Raw genomic sequence first — 14346 nt, 5'->3', positions numbered from 1 at the left:
TTAGATCAACTTCCAAATGCGGTCGTGAGGCTTTGCAGCAGGGAAAAGGGAAAAGATAAAGAAAAAGCACCTCATGATCCTTTAAATTATACCCGAGTTTTGCCTGTTCTGCACTGGGAGCAGAGAGGAAGAGCAACGTGATTTGGGGTGGTGTTTGTGTGAAATAATGTGGCGTTGGTCTTATTTGCTGACATTTCTCCTGGCATGGAGATCCTATTTTTCTCCTCATTTAGGTGGGGATTTATATTTGGTGTTTACATTGTAAAACTGCGCTCGTTCTGGCTAACGTATCCGTTACGATGACATTCAGCGTTGAGTTTAGTGGTTCCAGCAGTAAGTCTTGAAAGCTGCTATTTTTTAAAAGGTTGGAGCAGATTAGTGGTGACCTTAAAAGATTAAACTAGTACAGTTTAAAGATAAATAATCAGCCTTTAGCACATTAGATAGCTACATAAGCATGACAGAAGGTGACTTTCTTACAACAGTTTCAGAATCCAGGAGGCATTTCTACATTTGTAACTTGACAAAGGCAGGGAACGGTGTTTTGCGGAAAGCGAGATGTAAACTGATCGCACCACTTCAAATTGGTTAATACAGTTTTAAATCCACAGTTTTCCTGTTGGTTTTATTATGCAGGAGAGGCTAATTTTAAAAGCTGTGCCTGCTGCAAAAGAAGATCTTGCTTTGCTGTCCCGGAGGGTGTTCTTAATCAGAAATAACCGCAGGCTAAATTATAATGTGGAATCCTGCTGCCCTTTAACCCAGCACTGCTGCTCGTTCGGTGTTTGTTAACAAACAGCTCTAAGCACAAAATTGTTTGAGAATTACTTTTTCATTATATTTGCTGACTTCAATTAGAGTAAGAAGCTTATTTGGGGAAGAAAAATTAAAAATGTATGGGTTTGTAGAGAAAGTTTCAGCAATTGCTTCCTGGCAAGTGCCGTTCTTTGGTACGTATCTGCGAACTCCGTAATTCAATTTAAATAAAATTATCTTCTGAACTAATATTTCTGCACCGGTGGGAGAGGCAGAGCTCAAGAGCATCCCAGGACTCAGCCCTTTGAGAGACGTACAAGCTAAAATGGTGGCAGGGGCTGAGGCCAGGGCCCCTCTCGTGCTGGGGAGGGGGATGCGATTCCCCCGTTTCCTGACGAAGAGGCACAGATTCCCCGTCCCTGGGGTGTTTTGGAGGGCTGGGCTAGACGCAAGTGGCACGGTGTCCTATTTTTATTTCACTTTGAATAACATGCAATTGAAACGTACACTCGGCAAATTAATTGGTGAGTTGAAGGTAAGAACTGCTGAGTTAGTAGAGACGGCACAAGCCCTCCTCTTTTTTTCCCCTTAAGTTTACATGCTGGAGCGGAAACGCTGTGGTGCTCAGACAGGAGGTGATGCCTCTGTAAAGCAGATCTTTCCAATATTTTTTTTTTTTCCTAGCTTAGTCTTCTGTTTCTATGATCTGCCTTTTGAACTGTTTTTGTGGCTGATCAGTTCCACCTAATATGTCTCTTGATTTCTGCTATTGTAATACTCAGACGACATGCTGTTCTCTTCATTTTTATAAGCTTTAGATGCTCCTGCCTGTCATACTCTGGCGGTTTATCTTCAGCGTCTGGATTTGCTTTCAGACTTGCATGTCTATCAAGCTGCTGTTGCTTTGAATGTGAGATCAAAAGAAGATGAATTCCAGTAAAAAATTTCCTTGTATGAAGAAAAGATTGGGGGCCTATGTAAACATCCCACTGACAGCTCCCAATGAGTTATTTTAGCAGAGCATTAGCACCCAGAATGACAGACAGGCCAAGACTACATGCTAAATAACAAATCAGTCCCTTCAGCGGCAGCAGCACGTTGCCACAACAGCAATACATTTTCTAAAGGAATCCTGTTCCTCTTTTTTTATTGAATATGGCTGTTCAACTGCTCATCTCTTCACGAGCTGCCTTCCAGTGCCAGCCCCAGTTTACTTCTTTCTTGACAATATCTGTGTCGTGTCACCGATATGACAGAAGACAGGGCTTCGATAATTGTGTGCGGAGACGGTTAGTTAGTCATCTCGAGTTAAATAGGTAGTTTGTTTTAGGGAGGGGAAGGAGCCGATGACGAAGGGAAAGCATCTGCCTGAGTGCTAACGGCACGCTGCCGGAGATGCCGCGTGCAAGTCCTGCGCCCGAGACAAGTTGCATTTTCGGAGTGGTTGTTCGTATTTCAGTTCACGCAGTTAGAGAAAACAGCTCTGAAGCCCGGCCAGCCTCACGAGCCGGTTTCAAGAGCAAGTTTACAGCACTGTAGAGGGGAGGAAAGTCAAGCTTGGCTGAACTTATGTGCAAATATGAATTTGCCTAGATGCAGAAGCGAGGTGTGCTTTTTGCTGCTGTTTGGTCTAGTTGGGAACATAATCAGTTCTGCGTGTTTCTGCTTACAGATGGGGTGGGGGGGGCATTAATAATGCAGAATTGCTAGATTTCTGCGCCTGGTGTAGTGCTAAACCCAACTTCGAGATTACCTGCGAGCTCCAGCCGATCTCGCCGCTTCACGAGGGAAGAATTAGGGAAGGAATGCTTTGCGGTTTCTTTGTCATTTAGCAAAAGCAGAGGTTGCTACTGTGGAGGCAGAGCCCCGGTGGCTGCCGGCGAAGGGCAGTGCTCCAGCGCCGTCTCCCTCCAGCCTGCGCTCCGGCTGCACAGCACTTCCTGTTTATTCAAACATCTTTTTACCATTCTTCAGCCCCCGCTTCACAGAAACAGCCAGAAACACATCTCCAGCGCGAAGACGGAAATCTTGAAGGCAGACAGTAAGAGCTTACTCTGTTAAACTCTTCATTTTCCTCTGTGAGCGCTCAGCGAGAAGGAGCGTGCAGGCAGGGCTGAACTTTTAACTCGCTGCCTTCCCCTGCGCGGGCAGCTTGGCAGTGCAGGAGAGGGGAAGGGCTCAGGTTTACAGCAGAAGAAGCCGGTTCAGGTCGTTTACTGCGGTGTTGACAACGAGGGTGGGTTTTTTGGCATGGCTTCGGAGAGCCGTGGCGAGGACCAAGTCCTCTTTCGGGGTGCCCGTCGCCTTGCGACGTCCCTGTGGAGCGGGAGCAGCCGCGTGTCACCGTCCCCGCTGCTCGCCGGGTGCTGTGGCTTCTCCTCGTGCTTGCACAAGTGGCAAAAGAAAAAACAAAACACCCCCCCCCCAAAAAAAAAAAAAAAAGAAACACGGCTGCTGTTCTGGGCTGCAAAAGAGAGAGGTGCGAGCCCGCGAGTCGCTTTTTGTTTGCCGCAAATTGTTTGCGTCGTGGCTCTGGCACCGCTTGCGAACCAGCCTCGCTAATATTTGTACCAATTTCATGCTAATAAAACTCAGGCTGCTGAGACAAGCATGGCTATTATCTCATTCATATTACTATTGTTTAGACCTGTGGTACTACAAAGGGAAAGGGAAAGCGTGCTCACGCCGGGTAATGGTTGTTAACTTCTCACGTGAGGGATTTTCTCTGCAGTTTTTCAGTATTAATGATTGTTGTACGAATGGTCTTCGGGGGCTGTTGGAAGATAGCGTAGATCCTCTGGGTAATCTGTGTTGCAACACGTATGCTGGATTTTTCCCTCTCTCTTCAGGTGCCTTAAAAAACTACTTGATATTTCTCAGTTGTTCCTCCCCCCCTCAAAAGTCCACTGAAATAGCAGGTAACTTTTTTTTGGTAAACGTTTGTGGTGCTTGTGTAGTGTGAAACATAAGAGAAAATGAAAAATATGCTGCCTGCCCTATGGAGAAAACCCATCCTCCTCGAGGCTTTTCCTGCCTCTCCGAGATCCAAATACACTTTAAAATTTTAAACTGTAAACCCCCATCTTCCTAGAAAAGAGAGAGAGAGAGAAAGAGAAGTCAAGCTGTGTGTTCAGCCAAACCGCAAGTACAACAAACATATTTTTAAAATATATTGCTAGTCTGGCTTTTTAATGTTCTGAAGTTGTTCTACTTTGCAGAAAAAAAAAATGGTGTTTGCAACTGCCTTAAGGACAATTTGTTTAACAGTAGGAGTAATTGCATGGGGAAAATGGAAAGAGTGACTGAAGTTATTTACTCAGATGTTAGTGTAGGTGTGGGGCAGAAAACTCACTGTGGGAACAGTGGGCTGCTTTTCTTGGTATCTTAGTCTATTTGATGACCATCAAATTTCCCAGCTCACTGGTTTTGTTTTTTCTGGATGGCATGTTTGATTATTTATCAGAAGGGAAAGGGAGTAGCTGAAGCAAATAAACATGTGACCGAGCTGTGTTTTGTTTTCCACTCAGAAGGCCGTGCCCTTTAGCAGATATACAGAAAATAATAAACGTATTGTTTTATGATAAAAGGAAATTATGTGTATCATTTTCTTTAGCAAGGCCATTAACCCCTTGTGTTCGGTGGTCTCCGCCTTCTGGCAGCTTGTTGGGTTTGCAGCTGGGAATTAAAGGCACTTAAAACCCCCTCTTGTGTGGAGCGTTTCCATGGATTACTGCTTCACCCCTTTGGATTTGCTGGATTTATTGCGTAGTCATTTCTGCCTCAGCACATCCCCGCTCCTCTCCCCAGTCCCACTTGGGGTACGATTGACTAAATGGGAGGCACTCTGGATTTGTAGAAGGGCGCTGACTTCTGAAGCAAACCCCGGAGAGTGCTGCTGGGATCGTTTTGCCGTCGATATTGGTGTCTGGGCAGCGCGAGGGGTTGCAGCTGTATTTGGTCCGTTACAGACAGTGTCAATTTGTGTGATATTTTTTTTTTTTTAATGCCAGGTGTCTAGCATGTAGCCTGTCCTATTTCCTTTGTAATACCAGCTTAGGACAATGCTCATTATCTTCCCTAGGAAAAAAAAAAAACAAAACACAAACCCTATAAACTAAATCACTGTCAGGAAGTAAAATACAGGTTTGCCTCATCTCTGGGAAGCATGTTGCATGCTTTAGCTGCTTTTATGGGATTAAAAGAAACAAGTTAAGACTGTCATGCACATGAAAGGAAACCGAGATGCGGTTTGTTTCACATTGTGCAGGTAGGTATAAATTTAATAGACTGACTTGCTTTCAAAATCTCTCTTTGTCTCCCCGAATCGCATGTCAGTTCCAGCGCGCTGATGAGCTCCGTGGTCCGTGCTAGCGCCTGACTGCCGCTGCCCCGCAGGTGCCGTACGGCAGGAGGGTCCTCCTCCTCCTCGGGGATGTAGGTTCCCTCTATGGAACGGCTTCAGATCAAAAAAAAGGAAAATTTGCCTGACGTCTTGAAGTTGCGTTCAAGTACGCGCATCGCTGGTGGGTCTGGGGAGGAGGAGGTGGGTGCTTTGCCCACCGGCTCCGGGGGTCACGGCGCTCGGTGGGGAGCCCAAATGGGTGGCAGGGACTGAAGCTGTGGGTTTAGTTTTGAGGGAGGAAAACATGGCAGTCGAAATAGCAGGGAGAGGAAGGGCTGGCGAAATAAGGACCTGAAACTTAAATGTGATGTGAAGGAGAAAGAGGAAATGAGCGGCTTGGGGCCAGGTGACGTGGGCAGGGGCTGGGCTAGGGGACGTGGCCAGCCATTCTGTGCCCGATGGCTCCCCAAGGGTTGAGGGGGCTTGGGATGGGCTGGGGAACGGGGTCTGGGGTCAGTGGTGTGGGACAGGGGTACCCGAGGAGGCAGAGGGGCAGGAGTGGTTGCATCCCATTGGACACGGGGTCTCTCCAGGCCTGGCTGTAGTCCTTGGGCAGAAGCTCGTGGAGGACAGTTAGGGGACCTGTCCATGGGGGGAAGTCTCCTCCTAGCCTCCAGCGATTAAAGGTTGGCTCATGCCCTGAAGCATAAACATTTGTACCCTGGTTTATATTTTTATCTTTCCGAAGGTGGCTGCAAATACTCTCATTACTGTCTGTGCAAGTGTCTAATCCTTTCTTTGCATCCTCCCCATGCTCTTGGCACTGGTGATATCTTGTGACAGTAAGTTCCAGAGAGTAATTATGAGTTGTGTATTAAGAAAGAAAAAAAAACCTTTATCTGCTTTCATTTTTTTTTTGGTTGTTGTTGCTTCCTGACTTCATTCAATGTCCCCTTTCTCTTGCGTTATGAGAAATGGCAAACAGCACCAGATGTACCTTCTCAGGCCGAGTCACAATTTGTGTACTTTTATCATCTCTCCTCTTACTCATCTCTCGCTAAACTAAACACTCCCACCCTTATCAATCTTTCCCCATATCTGCCTCTAATCATTTTTGTCGCCTCCATCTGAACCTCGCCTATTTTTGCTCTACCAGAATCTTTTAAAATTAAGTTTCTTAGAAGCTGTTCTAAATTCGGTTGTGCCATAGGCTTGAAGTGCAGAGATGTGATTTGCAGGATTATTTTCCCATGTTTTAGGCTGTCCCGATGTTTTGCTTCCTTCATTCACCCAACAGCAGTGAGCGTCCGATGGTGCTTGGTGAGATGACCACAGTCAGGGGCTTTATTACATGGGCCTCTGAGTACAAGTTTGTCATACAGTGTTTTGGAAAACAAGCTTAAAATATGTTCCCTGTTTTGTTGACCACACAGGGAAGCGCGCGAGCAGCTGTATGCAGTATACTATTTATGTTGCAGCAACAAAAAGGCACTCTTCCTTCTCCCCCCCCACCTTATCCCTCTTCTCTTCTCTATTAAAAAATAAGAGAACTTCCCGTGCTTTTGACATCCAAGAAAAACGCGGCTCAGCAAATGAACAGTCCTCCAAATATTCAAAGGTCTGGTTCACTTTTGGATAAACACAGTAGTTCAGAATCTGATCTCGAGCCTACAGAAACGAGCTGGAAACCCCATAAGATTTTTTTTCATCACTCAGACATAGTTCAGTTCTGGTTCAATTTGCATGGGGAGCCAAGATTTGTATCCTTTCTCATTTTACCAGGATGTGTTGGCCCATCCCTCCTTTCTTGCTGGTACAGACCGCTACATGCTGTGAATCTTGACATGCCAAAATAAAGAGAGCCATTTTTAATGTTTGGGAACTTTTTGCCAGATGCTTTTTAAATGGCTTTGATGAGTCTTGACTGTGACTCTTTAGAAGAGGAGACAGAAGGTGTTTTTACAGTGGAACCGCCTGAGGATCTAATTTGTGCCTCAGGAACAGGATTTTTGTAGCCACTGTCACTGTTGTGGCTGGTTTGGGGTTCGCAGGTTTCTGGGGTTTGCTGAGTTTGGCCTCTTACTCTGCTACCGCTTGCTGCCTGCCCCCTTCCATCCCGCTTGCATCTCTGGGTATTTGAAGAAAATACCTCCACTGCCTTTCCCCCAGAGTTGGTAGAATTCATGAATAAATTACAAAATTGAAATCGGGTGTTTTGGAGGCAAATGCCTGTTATCCCCCTGCGTGGGGCTGGGTCCCTGCTGCTGCGGAGCTGGGACAGCAGGCAGGGACCTTGCCAGGCATGGGATGGGCTGTGGGGTGGCAGGGCAGGAGCGTCGAGTCTGCTCGTCCTCCCGCCGGCAGAAGTAACCTCAGCACCCAGGAGGACGAGGTCCAGCAGTGCTGGGGCGCAGGCAACTCCACCCTGTGCCTTTGGAAGAAAGGGTTTCTGTTTCCAGTACCTTTTTCTGGAGGGGACTCCTCAACTGATAGCCAGGATCTATTCCAGAGGAAAGAAACTAAGCCTGCTGGAAGAAAAAGAAAGACTCATCTTCTTTCCTTATGACTGAGCTATTCTAGGAGACGCTTCAGCGTGAGGCACGTTGCCAGCTCCCTTGCTCCAAGCCTGCCCCCGTCACATCGGGGACAGGATGTGAGCCGGGGTTTGTACATGTGGACCTCCAGGTCCCTTCTCTTTTTCCAGCATGGGAATCACCCATTAGTCACTTGGCTAGATCAGTCTGCTGCGTCTCAGCGAAGCCTTCAGGGCCAGCTGATCATTTTAGTTGAGTAAAGGACTGTTGTTGAAGCTCTCCTCTTTGACGAGCTGGCTGGGAGCCCCTTGGATGGAGCCAGCCTTGCAGAGGAGCTGCAGCTGAGCGAGGTGCTGGGTACAGGCAACCAACAGCATCTCCCCTGGCTCGCAGCATCCTTCTGCTGCTCCTGTGGAGTGGAGTGGGGTACAGGGTAGATGATGGAGGATTATTTAATGGAACAAGGAAATAGAGGATGAGACGGGGATGGGGGTGATTTGACTCCAAGGCTGGCACGGAAGCTGGACAGCAGGGCTGCTTCACCAGGTTACGTTGGATCCTAGCTGTGTCCCACAGCAGAGCCCCGTGTCCTGCTTGTAATTATCCCCAGGCTTCCCCGCTGTGAGGCCGGGAGCAGTGTTGGGGCTCTTGGCCTTGGCTCGTTTTGATGTGTGGTGCAGAGGGTCAGGATGGTGGGAATGGGCAGGGAGCACATAGCAGTCATTTCCCAGTTCTGGGGGAAGATGAAAGAGCTGGGTACAAGTGTCAGAGGGAATAAGTGCTGCAATAACATCTGCTTCTCTTTTTTGCATCTTCTACATTTTATTCCTCCTCTTCATTTTGGTTCCTTTCCTATTCTCTCTAGTTGGTTCTTCTCACCTCCCCCTGTTCTGTTCCTCCCAGAGGAACAGCACTACCCACTGCTGTCGCTTTGCACTATTTTTTAATTTTTTTCCTTTTTGCATACTGCTCCGCTCCTCGCCGGTTTCCACACGTTGTGCGGCTCCTCAGCCTGTCGGAGGAGAGCTGCAGCAGGGCTCCTCTCCAACGTGTCTGCCTCCTACCACCGCTCCTCTACATCTGCTGCTCCGGGAGAAGAGGGTGTCGCAGGAGAGGAGATAGAGGAGGCAGGAGTGGGAGAGACATGAAGCAGCTCTGAAGCTCGGGTGCATCCGGGCTTGTGAGCTGCATCTTGCCGCTCTGCTGGGAGCAGCTGTGGAGTGGAGCGGGGTGTGAGGACAGATGGGAGCTGAGAAAGAAGAGAGATTGCTGGCTGAGTCTAAATCCCTCCTCGTCCCACCCGGGAGAAACAAAGGTACTTGTCTTGCGAGACTAAATGGAAGCAAGAAGCCCTTCTGAGAGGTGGGCCATGCCTCTGCTGGGACAGGCTCCTTTAGCTGCCGACCGCGCGGTCCCTCGGTGCCCAAAGCCTTTGCAAAACTCGGGGAAAAATAGATGATGGGAGAACTGCATGCCTGGTGCTGCAAAGCCATGCTTCGCCTAAACCACGGTGGGGAAAGCTCAGCAGCAGCCTTGGCTGTGTGAGGATCTGGCTGTTACTGCTCAGAGGTCAACACAGAAGGTCTCGCTTCTGGAGTCTGGGACTGGGGTAGCATTATGTTTTCTCCAAGTGTAGGTTTTGCCCTTAAAATATCTTCTGTCTCATCTCTCTCTGCTTGTTGTGTTGTGTTTTGCTTTTTAATGACCATAACTGAAATAACGGACAGATGATGATGTTGGCTGGTGAGTAACTTTCCAGATTTACTGCTTGGACACTTCAGATGGCTGTGGGACCATCTCTGATTTCTGGGAACACTTCCTTCCTCCTTTCTCAAGTTGCTTTCCTGGTGGGAAGCTTTGTCCACCTGAAAAGGCCCCCAAAATCCTTAGGAATCTGTAAAAACACATGGGCTTTTTTGTGCCCTTCTTGCACCTTCTGTGTGCATGCTTCTCCGTTTCGGAGGCAGCCGATTACTGCACAACTGCCCTGGGAATTGGCAGTCAGACAGGACGCCGGTTTCTTTTGCATCCTCATGTCTGTTGCTCGTCTCCCCACCCTCCAACGTACATACCTTCCCATACGTCCTGCAGGTCCCCGGATCAGTATTTCCATGCCTGATAAACTTCAGGTGCAGAAACAAGCTTCTCCTGGCGTTAGTCAGGCCCATTATAGCTGTTCATCTTCATATTTCATTAATAGCCGATTGGTATTAATATCGTTTGGAGCAGATGGAAAGGGAGGAGCTCGAGCTCTTTTTCTTCAGTAGAAATAGGCTGATGGAAAAACAGTTGGAGATCTGCTGCCTTGTTGTACTGGCTGCAGCGGTGGAACAAGTTAGCAAGAAGCTCCGCAGGACTGGATCCTGTTACTGTTTTCCTTACATACTAACACTGTAAGCAAGTATGTGGCATTTAAGCAGCATTTCTATTTTTAAAGTTCTACCCTCTTTTTCCAGTGTATTTCCCTCCCCTAGCCCCCTTCCCGAATCGGTAGTTTTGAGCCACGTGAAGTCAGAGGCAGGGCTACATTTTTACCCTTCGAGCAGAACTTGCCCAAAGAGGATGGTGAAACCGAAAGATGGAGCCACTCACGTGAAAACGTGGAGTGACAGCAGTAACTGGGGTGATAACAGTGCCGGATGTTCTGGGCAAACACCAGCTGGGCAAACAAGTCACGTTCTGTCTATCTTGCAATAAAATGGTCTTGGTCATTTCAAATGCATACTTTTGTTTTCCACCTCAGTGCTTAACTAGTTGGGAAACATTAAATGGTTGCCACTTCCCTAAGCACAGGGAGAGGGATTTTCGGTGGGGCTTCCCACTTACTCTGTGGCATCTTTGAATGAAACGGGCTTGATTCATCTCACAGTGAATGTGCTGTTAAAATTTTTCCCGGGTTAGGTGTCACCCAATATTGATTCTCAAATATGATCCCAAGTTCGTGCAATGTCTCCGAAGTACAGCATTTCAGTTGCCTTTTTACTGGTCTCTGTTTCACACCAGAAAATCTCCTTATCTCTGGGTGATTTCCTAATGGATAAGAAAATAGCTCAGGAGTTCATTTACTGTGTGTTGCATTTAGGCGTAGCACCGAGGAGAATCAAGATGACTCGGTTCATAGTGAGCCTTTTACTGATGTCGTCCATTGAAATCCCTGTTGATAGTGACCGTGGCACTCAAGATGTGCTTGCTAGGGGATGCTTTTCTTCCTCTTCCTTCAGTAAGTGGGAAGATTTCCTATTTGTATTTCAGTGCAGAGAGGAGGACAATTGCTCATGCTGTGTGATTAGCTGCTGGAGGCCAGCATTGGTGTCTGGGTCAGGTTGTCCCAAGCAGCCGTGTCCAGGCTTGCAGGGTCTTTGAGCAGTGCGGATAGGTGGCACATTACGTGGCTGCTGGTAATCATGGGCCCAGATATCTGAAGCACCTCCGTGGTTTCGGGGGCTCTTGGCATCTCTACCTGCCAGTCCCGTGAAGGAGCGCGCCGTTGCCTGGATGCACAAACTTGAGCTGGTTTAACTGCGGCCCCTGGCAATTGTTCACTTGTAGAAGCGCAAGCACGCGGTGGAGGTTTAGGATGTAACTATGGCAGTGGGAAGGAATGTGTGAAAAGAGCTTGGAGATGTCAGAGCACCTGCTCGTGAGGAGAGGGCCACGTTAGCAGAGCTGTTGGCTAGCAGTAAACAGTCCTGGCACCCTTGTTTCAGGACTTGGCAGCAGCAGGAGTTGAACCGAGTCCAGCTTTACTCTCTACTGCCTGTTCAGTAAGTTGAGGACAAGGCAGATGATTAAGGAAATGTGGGGAAACTGCTACAGAAGCTTTTGGAAAGATAAGAGACTTTGGTCTCCATGTCTGACAGTCTGGCACTTCTCACTAGCATTGAATTCACATGCAAATCAAAGGCAACATCTACTCCCACAGGAAGCTTTATTAATGTACAGGCCTGCTTGCGAATCTCCGTGCTGGTGAAGGTTGTGGGACTGACTTCACTCTCAAATTAATTTCCCTGTCTATCCTCGCTTGAGCACTGTGCAGCATCGTCAGGCTCGGCAGGGCTCCCACGCCGGCATCCAGCGACGGGCTCCACACGAGAGCGGTTGCTGCGTGGAACCAGAGAAGGGGGTAGAGGTGCGGCTGGGATTAAATGGGATGTGTCAGCGTAGTGAGGGCAAGTGTCCACTGGGCTTCAACTGACATCAGCAAATCAGTTTCACAAAGGCACTCCAAATGGGCTTGAAATACTGCGCGTGTAAGAGGAAGGAGGGCTGGTGCTTCCCAGGCTGAGCTAGCCAGCTTTCTCCTACACATCTCGTCATGTGTGAGGAGTGCGGATGAGACTTCACATGACAGAGGTAGCGCTTGGTCTGAGGCGGGAGGGAGGAGAGGCTGGACAGGGGAATGCAGAAAGGCGGAGGGACTTGGGATCCCTGGGTTCACCATAGCACCAAGGACACAGTAGCTACTTGATGCAGATGCTCCCTAAGAACCAGACCTGAGCTATAAACAACCTTCCACATCTTAAACCCCAGCTCATCTGATGCTTAGCCTTTATTGCTGTCAGTTATTTATAAGCGGAAGAGCGAAGTCTTGAGAGCAGAGAGATGGGAAATGCCATTTGAAGCCTCAATCCCCTGAGCTGTCAGCTTGCCACCACCTCACCTGGGTTCTGCCCCTCCGTGTTTCTCCCTTTGCTGTCCCTGTCCGTCCCAGCTCCTTGTATCTGTGATGCTCCCTCCAGCCAACTCATTCGTTACTCTCGTTCTTTTTAATCCATTCCTTCCCCTCCTTGCTCCACCCTCCATGCTGGTCCCTCCTTCTTGCCATCGCTGGTCCCACCGGGTCTCAATGCCAGGACGAGTGCCAGCTGGACATGGAGCAGGGCGGTGTAGGTGTCACCTCGAGTGGAGAGCCTGCACACGGGTGGGTGTGCGGGGATGCGGGTGCTGTGCAGGTGGGACTGGAGCAGGGACAGGGCTCTGGCTGTGCTCCATCAGAGCCTTGCCATTGCGAGGCTGGCCCCGAGGGCAGAGATCTTCATCGGCGTGGGGTCAACTGTGGTAAGGGCTCATGGTGGCAGTGGCCACCCTGTCGAGCTGCACAGAGCTTCGTGGCCAGCTCGAGTAGAAAGCAGGCGTTTCTTGCACGGCTACTTGTTCTGGGAATCTTCAAAAATTTCTGGCAGCCAATTTTAGTTGTGCAACCTCTCAGCTGCCAGAACGGATAGAATATGATCATATCACATGAAATGCATGCAGGGTCTGCTATAGCAACTGTATTTCAAAGAGACAACACATATGGTGACTGGTTCTTTTTGGAATAATATCTATAAGTTGATGATGTTTTATTCAAAAAGGCTGTAGCTTGAAAGGTTAGGGATGTTCGGATTGTTTAGTGTATGATTGAAGAAAGGCTTCTGTAGTTTTTTTGGCCTATTGAATCTAATTACTGGGAACTCAAATGATCATTTGATTGCACATTTACCTGGAATTATTCTTCTGCAGAGCCAGTCTTAATAATATATAATAATATGTTGCGCTTGTACTGTATAGCGCTTCTTGTCTGAGCAACTCGGAGTGCTTCACAAGTATTCATTAATTAAATAAGCTGTACAACACCCCTGTTCAGTAGGTGAGTATTTGTTGCCCATCCCCTTAAGTCTTGTAGGTTTTATTTCTGCTGCCTCTGCCCACCCTTGAAGATGCTTTAACAGCTAAATAAGCTAATTCAATAAAAATAACATTTTTCTAACCATACTTAGCACTTTCTGCATGAAGGTTTCCTTTGTTGCCTTGTATTAATTGGTAGGCTGGAAGGTCTTCTGGTTCTTGATGCTGAACCAACGGCGGGGGTGGTCGTGTGTGTGTGAGCACACGGGTGTGTGCCCGTGCCCGGCACCTCCTCGCATCCCTCACGGGGACATGGACCGTTTTAGCGATGCTACGGGTGCGCTGAGCTCCGACCAGCTTGAAACGCAAAATCTGATCCTGCCTTCATCACACCAAGCTCTGTTGGAAATCGCATCCACCCTTAAAGAGTTTTTCTGATCCAGTGGAGACTTGTTATTGAATTTGAAAGGAGGGCTCGTTGCCAGAGCGTGGTAAGATCTCTCCTCCCCACTTGCCCTGGCGGGCTGGCCGGCAGCGGTGGTTCTTCAGCCCACAGGGCTGCTGAATGTCCCTTCAAAAGTAAAAAGATGGGTCCAGGCTGTAAAGTAACAAAGTTTTACTGGGGGTGGCGGATCCGAGTTTGCAGTCTTTGGTGTCAAACCTTTCCCGGCAGTTCTGCGCTGAGATTAAACACTTTGCAACTTGGAGAAGCAAGTGAAACCTGAAGCGTATCTGACTCCTTAATTAAATAGGTATTAATTAAATCACTCAGAGAGCATACACAGTAGGAGTGGGGAAGGCTTTTTCCCTCCTTCCGTGTAGGCATCTTGCAAAGGGACTATTTTTCTTGTTTTACATTAATGAAGCCTTCAGCCTTCCCACTTTTCCACCTACACGTGTACTGAACGTCTCCAAGGAGACCAAGAAAGCCCGAGTCTGGCGCTGGTGAATCCTCCAGGAGCAGCGGGCTCGGATCTCGCCAGCGGAGCCTCAGCTGTGCCACAGCCTGACTTGCACAGATCATCCTTGTTGGTCCCCTGGCTGGGGAGCCGGGAGGGAGCCAGGGCAAGGACTTGCTCCTTGTCCTTCTTTCCCCTGTGTTTTGTC

The sequence above is a fragment of the Nyctibius grandis genome, chromosome 10 (genome assembly GCF_013368605.1).
Source record: "Nyctibius grandis isolate bNycGra1 chromosome 10, bNycGra1.pri, whole genome shotgun sequence".
NCBI classification, from domain to species: domain Eukaryota; kingdom Metazoa; phylum Chordata; class Aves; order Nyctibiiformes; family Nyctibiidae; genus Nyctibius; species Nyctibius grandis.
Note: the sequence above shows the minus strand (reverse complement) of the source record.